A 9,295-nucleotide genomic window follows, 5' to 3' on the forward strand; every position below is an offset into this window, starting at 1 on the left:
GTCTGATGTATAGTAACTGTCTGATATATAGTAACTGTCTGATATATAGTAACTGTATGATGTGTAGTAACTGTCTGATGTATAGTAACTGTCTGATGTATAGTAACTGTATGATATATAGTAACTGTATGATGTATAGTAACTGTATGATATAGTAACTGTATGATATATAGTAACTGTATGATATATAGTAACTGTATGATGTATAGTAAATGTATGATATATAGTAACTGTATGATATATAGTAACTGTATGATATATAGTAACTGTCTGATGTATAGTAACTGTATGATATATAGTAACTGTATGATATATAGATACTGTATGATATATAGTAACTGTATGATGTATAGTAACTGTCTGATATGTAGTAACTGTATGATGTGTAGTAACTGTCTGATATATAGTAACTGCATGATATATAGTAACTGTATGATATATAGTAACTGTCTGATATATAGTAACTGTATGATATATAGTAACTGTCTGATGTATAGTAACTCTATGATGTATAGTAACTCTATGATGTATAGTAACTGTATGATGTATAGTAACTGTATGATGTATAGTAACTGTATGATGTATAGTAACTGTATGATGTGTAGTAACTGTCTGATATATAGTAACTGTATGATATATAGTAACTGTATGATGTATAGTAACTGTATGATGTATAGTAACTGTATGATGTTTAGTAACTGTCTGATGTATTGTAACTGTATGATGTATAGTAACTGTATGATGTATAGTAACTGTATGATGTATAGTAACTGTATGATATATAGTAACTGTATGATGTATAGTAACTGTATGATGTATAGTAACTGTATGATGTATAGTAACTGTCTGATATATAGTAACAGTAATAAGGTTAACTGCTATATGTTGTTGCAACTGGTTCTAAAATGCATTCAAATTAATCAAGTGAAAACTGATTACTGCTGGCGAAAATGCTGGTTAAATTGACGGCACACATTTTCAACGTGTGAAATATGACTAACGTCAGAGCTTCTCATTTCGGTTCTCATATGGGCAATAATTACATAGCAAATTATGATGTGTTTTATTTGCTCCCAATTTTCAAATGTTTGGATTAGTAATGTTATTTTTTACACAGTCATGTTATAAAGCACATGACTGTTGACTACTGTGCTGTATATCATTCCTCTGACCAGTGTCATCATACCTACTTCCTCTTCCTCCATCCAAAATGGCACCCTATTCCCTATATAGTGCAACTACTTTTGACAAGAGCCCTTTGGGGAATAGGGTGCCATTTGGGACGCATCACTGGTGTGAACCTCAGCACTCCCAAACCCTACACTCTCACATCACTTTAACTGTCATTAGTCTGGTGAAAAGGCAAACAAGGGGGCTCCCAAAGGCCATTTCACATCAATAGGAGAATAATAAAATTAACAAAATGTTCAGCAGTTCTTCTTTCAGTTCCCTTACATGTCCCTCTCTACATTACAGGTCAGGTTTCAGTAACATGTGAGGAAAAACACAGCCAGACACACTGTATAACAAGGCATCAAATCAATTCTGCTATGGAGACATCTACTATATCAAAGGAGTGTTTGTGGAACAGAAACTATGATGACCAAGTCATTCAACAACAGGCCTTTAGTTTCAATTCCGTCTAAACTACAAGGCAATGCACACTTCTCTTTACTGTAACAAGTCCCATTTGAAACAATATCTACGTCCTAAATGGCACTCTATTCACTCGACAGTGCACTACTTTTGACCAGGGCCCATGTTCAACAAGTGCTGTTCTAACTGGTTGAATGAACACATTCAAAGGCATTATTCTTTCCTGTGTACAATGTGTCAAAACAATAAACAATTATCATCAAACTCAGTAAACACATTACATTACATTCATGGTGTTATGGCAGAATTGGACAAGTAAAATATGCAACTAGACATGAATGTCTTGTTAGTGTGTGTTGACTAGCAGTGCGTACTGTGCTGTGCCTCATTGGATCTGACTTGCCAATATGCTCAGTAATATGGTCACACCTCTATGGACGTACATTATCAGAATCTAGAAGTGACTAACAATGCGTGTTTCTTCCCTCTGTATTTAATCAAATGATTGTTTTTAATCTAAGCAACATTTTGGTACCATGAAACTGAGGCTGCATCCCAAATGGCAACCTATTCCTTATATAATGACCAGCTCTGTCAAATGCAGTGCACTATATATGGAAAAGGGTGCCAATCAGGATGCACTGTGTCAAACCTACTGTAAGTACATGGAGCTGTTAAAATGACTCGGTCCATCCATGACACAGCTCAGATGGTACCTGCCCCCTCAAGCCATCTGAACAGCACAGAGTGGACATCTGTGAGCCCTCGCACTGCCAAGAACAAGTCTGATGTAAAAATATCAGCAATACTCTGAGGTGGGGAAAAGACTGAAGGGTCGTTTGCACGTGGTCTGAGAAGGGCTTTCATATCAAAACACATGAGCATTTTTTTCTTGTCACAGTTGAAAATGTCAAGTGTATACTGGCAAGCCCCCGCTTCCTGTGTTTTCTCATTACCACGCCGAAATAAGAGTTGGATTTAGTCAACATCTGACACCCCGAGACAGAACATTGGCAGAGACAAAAGCTTCATAAAACCTGAAATTTACTCAAACATCCAATCAAAGCCATCAAGCAGCATGTCTGCAATAGGTTACCATAGGAAACAAAGCAACGCAAACACTGGGGTCAACAAGACAGTCAAATATGTCCTTTCAGCAACATCACAACATCCCAACAGTCAATGCTGATTGATATTTCATTGAGCTGTCCACTCTTGGATTTAGAGTGGCAAGGAATCGCAAGGAATGGCAAGGAATCAATGTTGACAACCTGTTTTTGTATCTTAAGATACTTTTTATTGTGTGGGGGGAATGGGGGGGATCACTTACCACTAGCTGGATCTGTTGGTCGTATGGTTGTCTATGAGACGTAACGCTCGTAGACGATCAGCCAGGATGACCGTGGAGGGTTTATAACTGTGCTGTTTTTTTCTTCTGTGCTGTTGTCCTGTCTTTGCTCTTTGGCTATTTGACTAGAGAAGCTGACTGTAGAACAAGAGATCCACAGATATTATGATACTGATGAGAATGGACCATCCCTGTAACCAACAGGTGAACAATCTAGATAAGGGATAATACAGATATACTGATAGCGTGTATTGTAAAGCCACATAGACACACACACACACACACACACACAAACACATACACACACACACACACTCACCACCTTAATTGGGTTTGGGGAGGAAAGGCTTGTGGTAATGACTGGGGCAGAATTAGTGGAATGGTATAAAATACATCAAACACATAGTTTCCAGGTATTTAATGCCATTCCTCCCCTCAGCAGCCTCCACTGACATACATAGCCATATAAACCTTATGAAAATGCATTTAAACAACCACTTTTTAAGTCAGCTGCTTAACACCATATCTATCTATCTGTGGAGATAATAGCAGAGATGGTACTGTAGCAGGCAGCTAACTCATTGTTACTTCAGTCACGTCTGGTGGTGAGATCATACATGTGGGCATTGGTCTATTTATAGTATGGCTGTGGTACTGCTTGGAGACAGAATCAATGCGCATGGCATTTTATCTGTCTACCAGCGTAAAACAATAAGGGGGACAATATCGGGTAGTTTATGGTCATGCAGATGAATGTGAAGTATGTGCAATATGAATACAGTTAGGTTATTATTAAGTAAAACATTTTGTATCATGTAATAAACAGCCTCTTACATAAAAAAGCAAGTGGCAAGATACAGGTGGGCTATGAATGAAAACATGGAAGTCACTTTTGAACTGTGATAAAATATAATTAAGTTCAGACCAAGCTAGAGTTGACATTAATAGGCTAAATAACAGTAATACATTCCGATTCAAATTAGTAAATTCTCTACTAAAAACATGATCATGTTTGCTACTGTACCAACCTGATGCACTATTGTTTCTCATTGCAAAGATTTGACACTAGCTATCTTACCTTCTGTACAACAAAACCACGTTGAGTTGAGAAGAAACTCGGTTGGATCAATTTGGAAACGGTAAAGTGAATTTAGTACCCTGCTCGAAGGCAGATAGAGGGCTTCGGGTCAGGCAAGCGCTGTGTTTTAAAATCGAAGCGATAAGAAATGCTCAGTGTCTAAAAGCGGTATGACGAATGGGCTAAAAATAACTACGAGGAGAGAGCAGGAGCGGTACAATCAAAATTGTAGCCTATGCGGTATTGAGGGATGGTAGACATAGCAACGGTGTTTATAAATACGTGTGGATATAAGGTGATGTTATATTTCAACCTCTACACGATTGCACTGGATAAAGAAGAACGAGTCTTAAAAATCATGCCTTGTTACAGGTGCCAGTGAATATCTTGATAACAGATTACCCTACATGTAAATAATACTAGACTACCTTGTGATTGTGTTTTTACTTTGTACCGCAATTACAATAGATTGCATGTCACAGAGGAATGTTATTAATGAGTGATAGGGTTTATATTGAAGTTTGTCTTTGTGAGAAAGTGCAGTGAGTTAGCTGCAGGTGAGCAGGCTGCTTATGTTCTGTTGGTTTGGGCTGTCTGAGGTCCACTGTGGTGGGCGGGAAGCTGTGGTCTGTATGTGTGTATGTGTGTGGGTGGCGGGGGTGGTTGCCCTCAGGGCCACTGAAGATAACTTTCTCCCCTAGGTGTCTTGTGGCAACCTGGTCTCAGAGCATATCGTATTATTCTGTAGGATGATATGTTACGTTTCGTATGGTATGTATTAATTTGTGGCTGTCCATCACTCATTTCGTATGATATGGTACCAATTACAATTAGTATTATATGTTACGAATTTGCAAAATGTACAATGTGTTATAGATTTGCAAATGTATAATATGTTACGAATTCTAGTTAGGTGGCTAATGTTACCTAGCTCACGTACATTAGCTAGGCTAGCGGTTGGTATTAGGGTTAGGGTTAAGTTTAGGAGTTAGGTTAAAGGGTTAATGTTATGGTTAGGGGAAAGGTTAGCTAAAAGGTTTAAGGTAAGTGTTAGGGGAAGGGTTAGCTAACGTGCTCCACAAGCACTTCGTATTATTCTGTATGTAAATCCGAGGCTAGCATTTTTCAAACATAAGTTTGCATCCTGTGGCTCTAACTCCAAAAGGTTTTGGGACACTGTAAAGTCCATGGAGAATAAGAGCACCTCCTCCCAGCTGCCCACTGCACTGAGGCTAGGTAACAATGGCACCACCGATAAATCCACGATAATCGAGAATTTCAATAAGCATTTTTCTACGGCTGGCCATGCTTTCCTCCAGGCTAACCCTACCTCGGCCAACAGCTCCACACCCCCCGCAGCTACTTGCCCAAGCCTCCCGAGATTCTCCTTCACCCAAATCCAGATAGCAGATGTTCTGAAAGAGCTGCAAAACCTGGACCCGAACAAATCAGCTGGGCTAGACAATCTGGACCCTCTCTTTCTAAAATTATCCACCGCCATTGTTGAAACCCCTATTACCAGTCTGTTCAACCTCTCTTTCGTATCGTCTGAGATCCCTAAAGATTGGAAAGCTGCCGCGGTCATCCCCCTCTTCAAAGGGGATGACACTCTAGATCCAAATTGTTATAGACCTATATCCATCCCGCCCTGCCTCTCTAGTCTTCGAAAGCCAAGTTAACAAACAGATCACTGACCATTTCGAATCCCACCGTACCTTCTCCGCTGTTCAATCCGGTTTCTGAACTAGTCACGGGTGCACCTCAGCCACGCTCAAGGTACTAAACGATATCATAACCGCCAACGATAAGAAACAGTACTATGCAGTCGTCTTCATCGACCTGGCCAAGGCTTTTGACTCTGTCAATCACCGTATTCTTATCGGCAGACTCAACAGCCTTGGTTTCTCAAATGACTGCCTCGCCTGGTTCACCAACTACTTCTCAGATAGAGTTCAGTGTGTCAAATCTGAGGGCCTGTAGTCCGGACCTCTGGCAGTCTCTATGGGGGTGCCACAGGGTTCAATTCTCGAGCCGATTCTTTTTTCTGTATATATCAACGATGTCGCTCTTGCTGCGGGTGATACCCTGATGTACCTCTACGCAGACGATACCATTCTCTATTCATCTGGCCCGTCTTTGGACACTGTGTTAACAAACCTCCAAACAAGCTTCAATGCCATACAACACTCCTTTCGTGGCCTCCAACTGCTCTTAAATGCTAGTAAAACTAAATGCATGCTTTTCAACCGTTCGCTGCCCGCACCCGTTCGCTCGACTAGCATCACTACTCTGGACGGTTCTGACTTAGAATACGTGGACAACTACAAATACTTAGGTATCTGGCTAGACTGTAAACTCTCCTTCCAGACTCATATTAAACATCTCCAATCCAAAATTAAATCTAGAATCGGCTTCCTAATTCGCAACAAAGCCTCCTTCACTCATGCCTCCAAACATACCCTCGTAAAACTGACTATCCTACCGATCCTTGACTTCGGCGATGTCATTTACAAAATAGCCCCCAACACTCTACTCAGCAAACTGGATGCCATCTATCACAGTGCCATCCGTTTTGTCACCAAAGCCACCCACCACTGCGACCTGTATGCTCTCGTCGACTGGCCCTCGCTATATATTCGTCGCCAGACTGGCTCTAGGTCATCTATAAGTCTTTGCTAGGTAAAGCTCCACCTTATCTCAGCTCACTCGTCACAATAACAACACCCACACGTAGCACGTGCTCCAGCAGGTATATCTCACTGGTCATCCCCAAAGCCAACACCCCCATTGGCCGCTGCCAATGACTGGAACGAATTGCAAAAATCGTTGAAGTTGGAGACTTATATTTCCCTTACTAACTTTAAACATCAGCTATCTGAGCAGCTAACCGATCACTGCTGCTGTACTTAGCCCATCTGTAAATAGCCATCCAATCTACCTTCCTCATCCCCATAATGTTTTTATTTACTTTTCTGCTCTTTTGCACACCAGTATTTCTACTTGCACATCATCTTCTGCACATCTATCACTCCAGTGTTAATTTGCTAAATTGTAATTACTTTGCTGCTCTATGGCCTATTTATTGCCTTACCTCCTCACGCCATTTGCACACACTGTATATAGACTTTCTTTTTTTCTATTGTGTTATTGACTGTACGCTTGTTTATTCCATGTGTAACTCTGTGTTGTTGTTTGTGTCGCACTGCCTTGCTTTATCTTGGCCAGATCGCAGTTGTAAATGAGAACTTGTTCTCAACTAGCCTACCTGGTTAAATAAAGGTGAAATAAAAAAATAAACACTCCATTTAGTATGATATGTTTAGTGTGGTTACATAAGACAGATGGTTCCTTAAGACAAAAAAACGGAAGGAGGGTGGTTGGGTGGGCATTTAACATGAACGTCTATAAGTAGTTGCAATGTAGCTAAAAAGTAGGAAGTAGTTGAAAAGTTGCTACTTAGGTAAAATGCTAAAGTTGTCTGTGATGAGATTTGAACTCGCAACCTTTCGGTTGCTAGACATTCGTGTTAAAAGCCCATCCAACCACCATCCTTTAGTTTTTTCTGTCTTACGTAACCATACCAAACAAAGTATAGCATACTAAATGAAGTGTTTCGGATTTACATACAGATTAATACGAAGTACTCTGAGACCAGGTTGCTTGTGGAGGCTCTACTGCTGTGTTCCCCTTGTTAGAGGAGGGGAGCCACGATGAGGGATGAACTCTGATTTACTGAGGATTTATATGATTTATGGCTGTAGTGTAAAGTATGTGAGGTATTTGTCAGAATCAATTGTCGTGGGAGTGTCATGACAAAAACTTACTTGAGGATTTCAGTAATACTGCCTGTCTCCTAAATGGCACCCTTTTCCCCATAGAGCTCTGGTCAAAAGCAGTGCACTATGTATGGAATAGGGGTGTCATTTGGTACACAACCGATTTGTTGAGGTATTTGTCAGAATCGTCATGGGAGTGTAATGTCAAAAGTGTACCTGAAGATTTAAGTAATACTGTTTGCCTAATTTTGACCACAAAAATATGCAACCTATATCATTTATCCTATAAAACAATCACTCAGAGTTATGTGAGGAAGGAAGGGTTATACAGAGAAGCACTTGAACAAATAAACAGTGTTGCTGTCTGTCTAGCTGCAGCAGGGTGCAGCAGGAAGGAACAGATAAAACACTGGTGTTCACTCTTCACCTTCTAGGAAACAGCTTCCCCTGCTGCCTACGTCTGAAGTTGCATGGAGTTCCAACAACTGTCTTACAACACGTCTACCACTTCCAACAGTTGTGGCTATCTACCAACCAATAATCTATCACCACCAGCTAAGCCTATGCTCCACTAGAGATACCCCTACATATTTATGATTCTCTGCTGTAGCCCATTCTGCACTAGGGATGCCCCTACATATTTATGATTCTCTGCTGTAGCCCATTCTGCACTAGAGATGCCCCTACATATTTATGATTCTCTGCTGTAGCCCATTCTGCACTAGGGATGCCCCTACATATTTATGATTCTCTGCTGTAGCCCATTCTGCACTAGGGATGCCCCTACATATATATTTATGATTCTCTGCTGTAGCCCATTCTGCACTAGAGATACCCCTACATATTTATGATTCTCTGCTGTAGCCCATTCTGCACTAGGGATGCCCCTACATATTTATGATTCTCTGCTGTAGCCCATTCTGCACTAGAGATACCCCTACATATTTATGATTCTCTGCTGTAGCCCATTCTGCACTAGAGATACCCCTACATATTTATGATTCTCTGCTGTAGCCCATTCTGCACTAGAGATACCCCTACTTAGTTATGATTCTCTGCTGTAGCCCATTCTGCACTAGAGAATGGGCTACAGCAGAAAACCCTACATATTTATGATTCTCTGCTGTAGCCCATTCTGCACTAGGGATGCCCCTACATATTTATGATTCTCTGCTGTAGCCCATTCTGCACTAGGGATACCCCTACATATTTATGATTCTCTGCTGTAGCCCATTCTGCACTAGGGATGCCCCTACATATTTATGATTCTCTGCTGTAGCTCATTCTGCACTAGAGATACCCCTACATATTTATGATTCTCTGCTGTAGCCCATTCTGCACTAGAGATACCCCTACATATTTATGATTCTCTGCTGTAGCCCATTCTGCACTAGGGATGCCCCTACATATTTATGATTCTCTGCTGTAGCCCATTCTGCACTAGGGATACCCCTACATATTTATGATTCTCTGCTGTAGCCCATTCTGCACTAGAGA

The 9,295-nt window shown here is 40.7% G+C and overlaps 1 long non-coding RNA gene across 1 annotated transcript; it reads right to left on the minus strand.

The window, feature by feature from the left end:
* Positions 1 to 793: 793 nt before the first annotated feature.
* On the minus strand, positions 794 to 4,656 carry LOC115186337 (uncharacterized). The gene is made up of 2 exons (XR_003875709.1): positions 4,023 to 4,656; positions 794 to 3,082 (listed from the first exon to the last, which is right to left on the minus strand). It is a non-coding gene; the product is annotated as an uncharacterized LOC115186337 (long non-coding RNA).
* Positions 4,657 to 9,295: the final 4,639 nt, after the last annotated feature.

This window comes from Salmo trutta, chromosome 3 (genome assembly GCF_901001165.1).
Source record: "Salmo trutta chromosome 3, fSalTru1.1, whole genome shotgun sequence".
Lineage (NCBI taxonomy): Eukaryota > Metazoa > Chordata > Actinopteri > Salmoniformes > Salmonidae > Salmo > Salmo trutta.